The 13,204-nt window shown below is 43.2% G+C and overlaps 1 protein-coding gene across 1 annotated transcript in view; it reads left to right on the plus strand.

Moving 5' to 3' along the window:
- Window positions 1-12,026: 12,026 nt before the first annotated feature.
- Window positions 12,027-13,204, plus strand: part of MRPL3 (mitochondrial ribosomal protein L3) — a 50,245-nt gene continuing 49,067 nt past the window's right edge. The window contains exon 1 of the mRNA XM_039242235.1: window positions 12,027-12,038. The gene's annotated coding sequence lies outside the window, so the exon portion shown is untranslated. The remainder of the gene's footprint in view (window positions 12,039-13,204) is intronic.

The following is a 13,204-nucleotide window of genomic DNA, read 5'->3' on the forward strand; positions in this document are numbered from 1 at the left end:
TGACTGAAAAAATCATAAATATTTAAACTGTATTGTTTTATGAATAAATTGAGTACTTACAGAATTTTTTCTAAGAGTTATAGTCTCGTTTCTCTTTTCAAGGCAATTTGCTAACAGTGATAGATTTCATATAGATGACACACCCTCAGATTAGGACTAGCTCTTTCACAGTCCCATAGAAACATATGGATCATTGTTTTTAACAAACAAGGAATTAAAATATTAAGGCCCTATTGCACAGAATTATCTGATGGTGGTTTCCAACCCAAACTAGGACATGCACTTCCACGTCGATGTGCCTAGAACATAGTAATAAGCAATGCAAAGATATTTAGTGAATAAGGAGATGACTAATTGAATGAATGAATGAATGGACTTGTTAATGTGCCTCATGATTGATCTCAAATCTATTGTAGATTTAACAGGTGAAATAAGTGGGTATGGCTCTTCATCAAAATGTTGCACCATGTCACTTTCAAATATCTGTTGGGGTCTATTACATGCATGTCAGGATCCCTGGGATCTGTGGATAGGGTAACAAGGACAGAGTCTAATTTGCCTGACAGAACCTATGGCAGCTTACTTGACTTTTAGCCAGACTGAAGCCCAGCTCAAAAGAAGAATCGAAATAGTAGCTAACAATTATTGAAGGCTTACTGGTGCCAGGTCCCAGCCCGAGTGCTTGCTACATACTGTCTCATTTAATTTTCCCAAAAGCCCTATGAGGTAGATAATCTTACTAGTCTTATTTTGCAGATGAGAAAATTGAGACACAGAGATCTCATGAACCATGAGATCATAACCTGAGCCAAAATTGAGTCAAATGCTTAACCAACTGAGCCACCCATGTGCCCCATGGCTCCCGAGCGCATTTCCTAATCCCAATTTCAGCTACCTTCAGGCACCATAACTATCCACTTGCCATATTAAGCAGTAGATACTTAGGACATTTGAGAGAATGGGGCTTAAAACTTGACCTTTGCCTCCATTTCAGAAATTTCTCTGGGTCATCTGGTATCCCAGCTTCTTGATGTGGGCTCTTGGCACCTTTTGATATAACATCTCCCCGGGAGCAGTGGAAGAGACTCAGGATACAACCAGGCCTTTCCAACTTCCTGCCACCAAGGAGACCATGTGGATCAGACATTACAAACACAAATGCTCCCAGGAGCTGAGTAAGCCAGGTGGGTGACTGAGGAGGAACACGTTAAAGCAAGGGACATAAAGAGAAGAATGTGGTGAGGATGGAGAGAAACTGGAAAGCACGTGTCCACAAAAGGGCGTAGCGCCAGGGCCCTGGCACAAGTGTGAACCCAACGCAGCCAGTCCATCAGGCTCTCAAAAAAATTGGAAAATGTGATATTTCACATAAAACTTAGCAATTTGTAAATATGGCAAATGCATTCGGAATTCAACAATTGTTTTAAATACTACAAGGGCCAAACTGTAAGAGTCAAAGGAAAAATATCTCTGGGCTTAAAATTGGGTTGGAGGATGAGTGGAACCACTGAGTTATATCCATGTGTGGTCTGCCCTCCACCGGGCCTCAGTAGACAACATACACTCCAAAAATTCCTGGGGACCCCACAGATATTTTATTTCTGTGGTTTATATCTATCGATACTTGCTGCAATTTGAAACTGAAACTTAAAATATATGTATTAATCCATTTACATAGCCCTAATAAGCCCATTACACATTAACATAAAATATTTTTTATTTTAAAAACTGTATTTCAGGGCATCCGGGTGGCTCAGTTGGTTAAGCATCCAACTTCAGCTCAGGTCATGATCTCGTAGTTCACGAATTCGAGCCACACATCTGGCATTGTGCTGACAGCTCAGTGCCTGGATCCTCCTTGGGATTCTGTATCTCCCTTTCTCCCTGCCACTCCCCTGCTTAGGCTCTGTTTCTCTCTCTCTTAAAAATAAAATAACAGGGGCACCTGGGTGGCTCAGTTGGTTAAGCGTCCGATTTCAGCTCAGGTCATGATCTTATGGTTCGTGGGTTCGAGCCTCCCGTCGGGCTCTGTGCTGACAGCTAGCTCAGAGCCTGGAGCCTGTTTCAGATTCTGTGTCTCCCTCTCTCTCTCTGACCCTCCCCTGATCACACTGTCTCTCTCAGAAATAAATAAAAAACATTTCAAAAAAATAAAATAAAATAACAATTAAAAAAATTTAACTATGTTTCAAAATAAAATAACCTGAAAAACTATATTTTCAGGGCACCTGTTGGCTCATTCAGAATAACATGCAACTCTTGATCTCAGGAAGGTGGGTTTGAGCCCTATGTTGGGTGTAGAGATTATGAATGAATGAACGAATTAATTAATTTTCAAAAACAAAAAATAGCGAGGCAAGCAGCATTGTACATCTTGCTTAATAAATGCCAGCTGGATTCTCATATCTGCTTCTGCATTCACCCTGCTGTGTAATGATGTTTTTGGTTGAAGTACAAGGAAAATCTAGCCTTGCAGGGCTATGTAATTGGTAAGGGGAGGAGTATTTTCGGCCTTCTCAGGTAAGTGTGCTAATTCTTCTCACCACACCAAATCTCAACAAGTGGTAGTTTCTTAAAGGTTAGTTGCAATGTGGAATATGAAACCCTATCAATAAACCCTTCCTGGCATTTTCAACGTGCTTGTGCCCATGCACAACTTTGTAACATCGTGCACTGATCACTTGGGAAATATTGACCCGCTCATTTATTTAGATGTTCCAAATGCTTACATACTTTATTTTGAAATATCAAAAAAATCACATGCTTTTGTTGTATAATAACACTGCCTATCTCCTCAGGCAAAGTATTGAGAATCTGTCAAATTATAGCGGCAGACTCAGGTTTTCCAAAATTCCAGTCTTTGCTAGAAAGCTCAAATGTTTTCACTGGCAACAAACACTGTCAGTTGTTTTTGTTGAAATGACAGATGCATTTCCTTCATTTTTTAGAAAGTATCTCCCAAATACCCACATCTGAGTAACTCTAGTTTATGTCAGTCTTTTTGTTTTCCAAGTAAAAATGGTGTTATGGGGGTGGGGGAGCAGCCCGTTGAGGGCACAACACGAAGGCAGGTGCATGCGCCCTTGAGGCAAGCGTCTTCGGTTGGACCACAGAAAGCTGCTGTGTGAGTACTTTGTGCTGTCACCCAGTGTATAAAAAAGACATGGACTTGAGGGACAAGACTTAATCAGACTGCTAATTTTCCTGCTCCATCAAGAACATCCTTAAGTGAAAGTGCATGTTCTTTCCTGCAAGGATGTGACAGAAAAAGAAAATGGCCTCTGCTTAAGTGTGGTGCCACCTCTTCACAGGAGCTGAGACTCCGGCACTGTGCCCACCATCGCTTTTGAAGCATCGGTACAAATGTTCAGCACACGGGAAAAGGCACATAACATCTTAGTGTTATTATGAAAATAGTTTTTACCTCACAGACTCCCTGAAAGGGTCTCAGGGACCTTCAGGAGCCACACTTTGAGAACTGCTTGCTCTAGACCACTTGACAAAGTGTGTATTTGTTTACTATTCCTGCATTACAGATTACCACAAGCCTGGTGGCTTAAAACAACACTTATTTGTTATGGCACAGTTTCCATAGGTCACAAGTCCAGGGAGACACCTGGGTCCTTGGCTACAGCCTCAGGAAGCTGAAATCAAGATGTCAAAGGATTGTGTTCCAGGTAACAGAATCTGCTTCCAGGTGTATTCAGGTTGTTGGGTGCGATTGTAGAATGGAGGTTCCATTTTCTTACTGGCAGGGGAGTGGTCTTTACTCCCAGAGGCTTTCCCCATCCCTTCCATGCTTTCCATAGGATCCCTCCAGCACTGGTGGGTCAGGTACCTCTCAAACATTGAATCTCTCAGACTTGTGTGACATCCGTCTGACTCCTGTCAGAGAAAGTTCTCTGCTTTTAAGGATTCATGTGATGAGACCATGCCACCCAGGTAACCCAGGACCCACTATCCTGAGCTCTGTAACTTTAATTACATCTGCAAAGCCTCTGGTGTCATGAAATATAACATGTTCGTGGGTTCTAGGGATTCGGGGTTGGATGTTTGAGAGGCTATTCTGCCTGCCACACAGGGAATGCAGGATATCGCCAGACGATTCTAAAAGGACATGTGGTGTGTTCATGAACTGTAAAAGGGCTGCCCACGGACACAGAAGGAGGATCTAGAGGAGGTCAAGGAGCGGTGGTAAAAATACCTGCTGATTCCAACTCTCTGCCCAGGAGAGCTCCTTCTGCATCTGTTGAATGCCTCCCTTTTTCAGTCTTTCCAGCACTTGCCAAATACCAATCCTGCACCAGGCTTGAGGGTGAGGATGAGCAGTGGGACGTGGGTGGGTGGGGGTTAGGCTTGAAAGAAGCAGGAGGTAAAACACGTGGTGTCCATTCTGTTCACAACCCAGAGCTGCCCTCTGATTCTGGGACTTTGGAATCTTATTGGACATATTTTACACACCTTAGCATTTAAGACATATGATAGTTAAGGACTTCCTCATGAGGATGTTCTTAAATACTGAGAGTGGAAGAGTAGAGGGAGAGAGGAAAGGACAACAGACGAGAAGAAACAGAAAGCCCACCAGCCATTTGCATCGTCATCCTCTGCTTTGCCCCATGCATGAAACAGACTTTCAAAGGGGACCTAAAAAATTCTACTTTCTAAATATCTCTAGACTCTGTGTCCTCCTCTTGACCATGGTTCAGTGGAGATACCTAGTGTTTTCAAGCCAGGATAAGTGGATCCAAATCCAATCTTTGCTACCTGAGAGTTGGATAATGTCTCAGAGTCTCAATTTTCCCATCTGTGAACACAACATGCATCTGACTTCCATTGTCCATTGGCTTACTGGCTGTGAGTTGGGGGTGGCGGAGTGGTCTTTACGCACCTTTTGCCCACCTCTGGCTATCCCTCTGTTATCTAACTACCTCTTCACATGGCATTTGTGGAAGCTTCCCCTGCCACCCCTTCACTCAGTTGACTTCTACTCCTCTTTGAATTCTCAGCTCAGATGCCATCTGGCTTCAGAAGTCTTGGACTTGGCCAAGTGTTCTTCCTGCCAGTCCCCTCCTTTCACCTGTACGTGCCTCCCGCAAAACGTCTCTCTCCAACTAGAACTAAGTCTCTCCCACAGAGCAGAGCCCTGTCTTACCCACCTTTTCACTCTTGTGTCCTATTATTGGCGATCGATTCCTGATTAGAGCATGCAGGAATGAATCGGGAATGGAGGGTGCCTTCGGATGGGAGGGAACAAGGTGTGTGATAGAAGTGTGCTGTGGTTCTCTGAGAAATGCAGCCGCTAAGCACATGTCAGATTCTGGTGCATCAACTTCCATCACACAAAAATTCTCAGTTTAACACCAAGATTCTCAGGCAAATACCATTAAGGACAAAAAACACAAGAGAGTGTAGTCAGTGCCTTAAGGTTTACATAATGTAATTACATAATCCAGATGCGTCCCAAACTTCTCTAGCCTTTCATTAAAACCCCCAATAGAATAGAGTGATAGAAATGTTTGGGAACTGGTAGAGATGGTGGTGCACAACATTGTGAATGTACAGACTGTCGCTGAATTGCCCACTTTAAAAGGGCTAATTTTCTATTATATATGTTATGTTATGTGAATTTCACCTCAATGTAAAATGAAACAAGGAGCACCTGAGTGGCATAGTTGGTTAAGTGTCTGACTTCAGCTCAGGTCATGAACTTGCAGTTCATGGGTTCAAGCCCCGCATCGGGCTCTGGGCTGTCAGCTCAAGCCTGGAGGCTGCTTCGGAATCTGTGTCTCCCCCTCTCTCTGCCTCTCCCCTGCTCACACCCTGCTCTCTCTCTCTCTTAAAAATAAATAAACATTTAAAAAACAAAACAAAACATGTTCTAATAGCCCAGCTGATTTGATTAGCAGGCAATCCAGTTGCTCATCGGGTTCCCCTCCCAAACCCAGCCTCGCTTCTCACCTTGGACCTGGCTCCAGGGTCTTCTGCTAATCACCTCCTATCTCTAATATCTCACTAACACATTTCTAGCCTGCTGAGTTTCTCTTTAAACCATACTTCACCACCCACTCCCCACACCCACCACCACAGCTCCTTTGCTGAACCCCCTGAAGTCCTGCCAAGAACACACAGCAGTACTTAACGGACACTTCCCTGCATACTGGAACTAAACAAAAGAAATCTTAATGCAAAGAGGATACATTTAAAACCGGATGCCTTGTTTGTGCTGAGAACTCATGGATTATAAAATGCATCATTAATTTAACAACCCACAGGAGAAAAAGAAACACTTCATTAAATATTTACAAAAAGTTCATATTCCCCAACAATATCACACATTTATCCCCACAATCCCATTCTCCTTTCTTCTTCGGTGACAAAGTACATCTAAGCCTTTTTCATATTGTGGCTTTAAAGGTTCTTTTACTGTGTGCGGTTATTCAGAACACCACAAAGAAATGTTGGGATTGGTAACCATGCTTGGGACCCTGACCTTTTCGGGTCTCCAGGGTGAGTAAAATAATTCTGAAGTTTACCCAAGAACACCGGGGTTTTGTATGCATTTCCTATTTGATTAAACTCACGGTGGTTTCTATTTTAAAAGCCCAGTGTGGAGTCACAAAGGAGCACAGGCTGCCTTTCCACCCCTGTCTGTGTTTCAGATTCCTGGGAGCATAAGAGGCTCCTGAAACTGCAGCCTGTTGACAGAGCACAGAAATACTTTTCCACGGAAAGTAAATACAGCTTCAAGTTCTGACACTATGAATACTTTCTCTAGTCTTGCTCAAGAATTTCTGAAAGAAAAAAAATAGATTCAAACATGCACTGGTTTGTTATAGTACATGGAATGCCCTTTCCCTTTATGCATCTAAGTACACACACAAATGCACGCACATGTACATACAGTCATTAACTTTCACGTTTGTAAAATTGAAAGCAGAGCCCAAGGTTGGCGGGCTCACTCTAAAATGAACAGACACATGTTGCTCCCATCCTGATGGCCGGGGTGAGATTTCTAGGAAAGGAACTTCTTTCACAGATGATCAAAAGATACGTTATGTTTCAAAAGGAAGATCTTTTCTTCTCTCTCACCTATTGAATGATTTTTCCAAGTAACATAAAAATGCTAGAAAGGGCCTCCTGCATTCATTAGCAATCCAAAGGTAAATCCTTGGCAACAAGCTGGGATCCACTGGGATTGAAATCCTTGCGTCACGGAAAGCAATCAGAGCCCAAATGTCAAACCCGGGTGGACTGGAGTGTGGGATATTAAAAAATACGTGCACCCAGAGAGACGGGGTTAGGCTGAGAAAATAATTTCATAATCTAAACTAATTCATTTAGAGTTTAATAGGAATCAAATGAATTGAAAGGGGCTAAAAATATCCTTAAGTATAGCCATGGCCCAGAAATTACCAGCACATTCTGTGTCTGTCTCTTTATTGAATATCCTCGGGATCAGAACAAGCTTAGCGGAGCTGCCTTTCTGCAGCTATCCCTTCATTATAGGACGTGCATTCATCCTTTCTAGCAAGGAGAGTTAACAAGCTGGCCTGACCCTCCTGAAGAAGGCAGAATCGTGATGGTTATGAGCAAGAGTTTTGGTGCCAGCAGAACTGTTTCCCAGAAAATAGAAATTGAGTTGCCCTCTCTGAGCTTCAGATTCCTCACCTGTAAAATGGAAACAATACCATCTACCTCTTAAAGTTCTTGTGAAGACTTAAGGAGATATCTTTAAAATGTCAGGCTTGGGGCTCCTCAGTCTGTTGAGCGTATGACTCTTGATTTTGGCTCAGGTCATGAGCTCACGGTTTTGTGAGTTCAAGCCCCTCGTTGGGCTCTGCACCGACAGCGGTGGGACCTGCTTAGGATTCTCTCTCCCGCCCTGTTTCTCTGCCCCTCCCTCACTCACATTCTGTCTCTCTCAAAATAAATAAATAAACTTTAAAATGTTTTGAAAATGAAAATTATAAAGTGTCAGGCTCAATGGATGGCACACAGGAAGTGGTCTCTAAGTCATTATTTATAGCATAGCAGTAAGCTGTGTAGCCTAGAAGACAAAAGAACGGTGAAAAAATTAAGGTAGACTAAAAACAAAAACAAAAACAAAAACAAAAACAAAACCCTGCAGAATTTAATGGCCCTAATCACAGTGACTGGCTCAAGGATAAATGTGTTAATCCAAACCCCAGACTTGCTGGAGCCTCAGGAGAAGGTAAGTTTCCTTTGCTGTGGGAGGACATGAATCTTCCTGGGCAGGAGCCATCCCACCACTTCATGGGAATGAGGCCAAAACATAGGAAAGCAGAACTAAAGCAGTACAATAAGAAAAAGTAATATGGCTGCCTGATGACCTCCTCTGTCAGCCTCTGGCCCCAGCCTCATCACTGGAATTTTCCACCTGCAAAACCCATAAATTCCCTTTTCACTTAATCCAGCTGACGCTGGATTTCTGTTGCTTACAACCAAAGATTTCTGATTGATGTAGCTTGGGCAGAAAGGAAAGATAGGGGAAGGGGGTCAGGAGGCGGTGCTGCACGGCCATTCTTCTCCATCCCTAACAGCTGCAAAGAGAACCCAATTCCCAGACTTCTTTCTGGCTGCTGAACCCTGGTAGGGATGAGAAGTCTCCAAATTAATATATTATCTATCTATTAATATTTTACTGTACGTATTCTGCCCCAGGACCTTGGAGAACAGGTTCATCTATGATTTCCCTGTAGGATCTAACACACAAGACAGCAGATGGCACACAGGATTTGGAATATAGAAGGTACTTGGATGTTTGTTGAGTGAAACGAACATGTTGCCCATCCAACCAGCCTCTACTTCCCTTCTTACGTGAGTTGGAAAATAAACAGAGGAGATACAGGTAATTTGTTCCTAGGCTGGATAAAATCGTTAGATTTGCCACTGCAGGGAAAGGGCAAAAGGACAGGCGATCATAGTGCCCCTCTCCTCCGCCTCTGGAAAATCCAATGTGCTCCTTCCTGGTGGCCTATATTCTACCACTTCTTACCATTTCCCTTTGACGTGCATTATATGACGACCCACTGCATATCTCACTTCAGGACTTGGATTAAGATCACTCAGATTTAGATGCATGGAACAATGGAGAGATTAAGGTCAAATCTCTCTTAGGTTCTTTGGAAGCAGGAGGGAAATAGCAGTTAAGGTTTTCTCTAAATTTTCTGGAAGTTTGAAGTGCAGGGGTGGGGGGGATCTGAGGGAAGTTAGAAGGAGAATGGCTCCTTGTCCTATAAGCTGGCTTCTTTGTTCTCCTCAGGAAAGGCCACTCTCCTTTCGAGTCCAAGAAAGCATCCATTATGACCAGCAACCTTTCTATTGCTTGAGGCCTCCCTACTGCCCAGTGCTGGGACCTTCTCCTGAGCCCATGGGAGAAAATGCCAAGTTTAGGTGACAAACTCAACTTCCCCAGGAATCAATTTCTAATATGTTCTATCCGGATGTCTGACCAAGTCCCACACTCCCTTTTGCAGAAGGACTTGCACACTCGGAATGACATTTTACATTAGACACTTCCAATCTGTTGATATTTCACTTTAAAGATCATTTTTTCCCCTCTCCTGCTGGCCACAACTTAAGCAAGGAGACATTTTACAAATAACTTCTTTCACTCATCCAAAACAGCAGACCAAAGGCCCAGCATCATGGAGAGTAGAAAAACAGAGGGGCGCCTGGGTGGCTCAGTCAGTTAAACATCTGACTTCAGTTCAGGTTATGATCTCATGGTTCGTGAGTTCAAGCCCCATGATAGGCTCTGTGCTGATGGCTTGGAGCCTCGAACCAGCTTCAGATTCTGTATCTCCCTCTCTCTGCCCCTCTCCCGCTCACTCACTTTCTCTCTCTCTCTCTTTCAAAAAGAAAAAAAAAAAAAAACAAAGAAAAAAAAGAAATACAGAATAGGAGTTAGGAGACCTGGTTCAAAACCAGACTGAACTAAGTATACACAGCTTTACTAAGGATATTTATTTACTAGATATGTGGTCTTGGACAATTTAACTAACCTCTCTGGCCACAGTGCTTTCCTCATAGATTATTCTGGGGATTAAATAAAATAATATTTGCAAAATATTTAGCATCATACTAGACACAATATAAATGGCCTTAAAAAGAACATTTTTATGAGCATGTTCATTACTAGTATTACTACTATTATGGTATAGCAGCAGTTTCACTTCTGAAGGATACATGTTCTCTCAAACAAATGACTGTTCCCATGATGACTGACTCCCTTGAAGGAGACTGTTTGCCATTAAGACAAAGTTTGCAGACCCATGCCTGGCATTCTCTGCCTTGCTCCTGGACTGGGGATTGCAAATTCCAAGGAGACAGAAAGGGAAGGAAGAGAGGGGGGTGGGCTTGGCATGCACAGCTTGTCCAGAAAGGAGCTCCGGTTCCCTGAGGATGGTGTTGATCGGACGATGACATGGTGTTTTTTAATAATGATAACACTGTTATTGCCCATGTTGCATCTCTGTAGTGATAAGAAGAGATTGGCACACATGGAGATAAAGGAACCTGAGGCCAAAGAACGATGAAGAGATCCGCTAGCTTCTTGTTAGAGTCTGATTGCGTCATGATGAGATTGTCCATGTAGACAATACCAAAAGGAAAGTCAAAAAAGGATGAATCAAGATTTTTCATAATTATCGTAGTATATAACAGAGAGTGAATAAAATTATATTTTTAATAATAGGAGTAGTACTTGTTTAGTTCTTACTCTGTACCAAGGACTGTGTTAAGTACATTGTGTGCATCATTACATTTAAGCTGTAGTGTTGCCTGGTGGAGGACTTTTTTTTATTATTATTATATTTTACAGACGAGGAAGCTCAGAGGAAATAAGTAATTCACCTGGGTGCATGGAGATACTAGCAAAGACAGAATCTGAACCCAGACCTTTCCACTTCTAAAAAAAAGAAAAGACTATTGCTAGCCGTTACAAGGGTGTATCAAGTCCTCTGCTTCTCTTCTTGTGGGTGGAAGAGGAGGCAAAAGGAATGTGCTTGTGGGAAAGACAGAGCCCTTTCCCTTCTGTTCGACATTTGGTAGCTCAAGTTCAGGCCCTTTCACCCCAGCTATGGCTCTGGAGTTGCCTGTACTCTGGTCAATGTGGTAATTCTGCCCATTCAGTATTTCACATCAGATTTCCATATATTTTCAATTTTCTGTTAATGAGGTATAATTCACAGAACATAGAATTCTCCCTTTCAAAGTGTACACTTCAAGACACCTGGGTGGCTCAGTCAATTAAGCGTCTGATTCTTGATTTCAGATCAGGCCATGGTCTTGCATTTGGATTCAAGCCCCTCATCGGACCCTGTGTTGATAGTGGAGCGTTTGCTTGGGATTCTGACTCTCTCCCTCTCTCTGCCCCTTCCCCGCTTGCTTGCTATCTCTCTCTCAAAATAAATAAAAATAAACTTAAAAAACCCAAAGTGTATACTTCAGTGGCCTTTGGTATATTCACAAAGTTTTGCAACTATCACCACTAAAATTTCCAACTATTTCAGAGCTCTTAGTATAAATGCAGGATTTCTGGGAGAGCTAAGGGAATATATGTTATCCTGCGTTTAAAGAGTTTGCAGTCCTATTGAGAAGACCTGGTTGATAAACTTGAGGCTTCTCCCTACTTACAACGATGAGAATAATACGGTGTAAGAACACGTGTGCATACACTAGGTGCTAAGAGAGGAGAGGAATGCATAGCCAGGGCTACCATTAGGAGGAGGTTGTCATGGGGAGGCGGGCCCTGGGATGACCTTGCAGAAAGGGGAAAATTGAAGAGGTGGTATGAGCTGGGAGGGCGTCAGAAGCAAGAACTGTCAGACTAAATGGCCCAAGTGTTAAAGTCTTGCCAAGCATGACTATTTGCCCTACTGAGAGACTGGGTGAGGCTGCAAGAGGAAATAGAAAAGAGATTAGATGAGGCCCAGTGATTTCATCCAGAGATCGCTGGGTCTATTTGAAGGTAATTTATATAATAGTGACCAGCATTTCGTCTCAGAAACTCGGCGGTGATGCTCATTGGTTGCAGCGGGATGTGTGCTTCACAGAGTGAAGACAGCATTTGGCCCTTGGTTGGAAAATCCTGCTTTAAAAAGCCATTTTGTTCCATTTTGAAATAAAGTGGGAGTGAAAGCCATGCCCCATGATGCTTCATCGCTAATAAAACTGCACAGGCATTTCTGCCTGGGCATAAAAGATTATTTTAAGCATCATCTCCTGGGCTCCTCGGTTACTAAGGGAATCCTGTCTCAGCCCAGCCGTGCAGACAGGCAAGTTGCCATGACGACCCTGCTAGGTCTGGCTGGAGTCTAAATACGGCAGATAGAGGAACCACAGTCCCTTCCTGCCTCCTGAGTGGCCCAGCAGTGCCCTCCCTGCCCCGTGGGGCTTGCAACTGCTCCTCCTGGATGCACATCACTACCCAGTCCTCGCCACTAGGGGGCATAGGCAGCTGGAAGGGCCCTCAGGGTCAGTGGCTCACCCTGTTTGATGGTCCGTCTCCCCTTCTGTTCCAGAGAGTGTCATTCGTGCCAGTCATATTCAAGTCCTCTTGGGCACATCCTTCAAGCCTGGCCTTTGCCTCTCTGAATAGAGGATATACTAGACACCTACCCAGAAGCTGTACTAGGAGAAGAAGAAAATCTGGAATAAAACTTATTTTTTTTTTTTCCTGTAAACCAGCCAAGCATAATCTGGAACTTTATTTTACAGGGTAAATCTATCATGGTAAATCTGTCAGGAACTGGTCAATTCCTGCAACTAGCTAGATGCAATTCCTTTTCTTTCACAGGGAAATACACACGGTGTTTGTGTCAGATTGTATTTTCTAAAGATGGCTGTAACAATGTTTCCCATCTCACCTGCTCTTCTAACAAGTGATTTTGACATGTTCCCATTGAGGGGTTGAGTTTATGTTCTTTCCCCTTGAATCTGGGCCAGTTTGTATCTGAAGTGAAGTAATACCATCTAATTTATAAAGATAGGTCATAAAGGTGACAGAGCTTACATCTGGTTCTCTTGAGATACTTGCTCTTGGAACCTAGCCACCATGAGGAAGCCCACGCAGTCCCACGGAGAGACCACATATAGATGTTCCAGAGAACAGCCTGGTTGAGGTCCTGACTGATGGCAGTATCTAGCACCAGACATGCAACAAATGAGCCTTCCAATGATT

The sequence above is a fragment of the Hyaena hyaena genome, unplaced genomic scaffold (genome assembly GCF_003009895.1).
Source record: "Hyaena hyaena isolate Hyena2069 unplaced genomic scaffold, ASM300989v1 scaffold_210, whole genome shotgun sequence".
Taxonomy (NCBI): domain Eukaryota; kingdom Metazoa; phylum Chordata; class Mammalia; order Carnivora; family Hyaenidae; genus Hyaena; species Hyaena hyaena.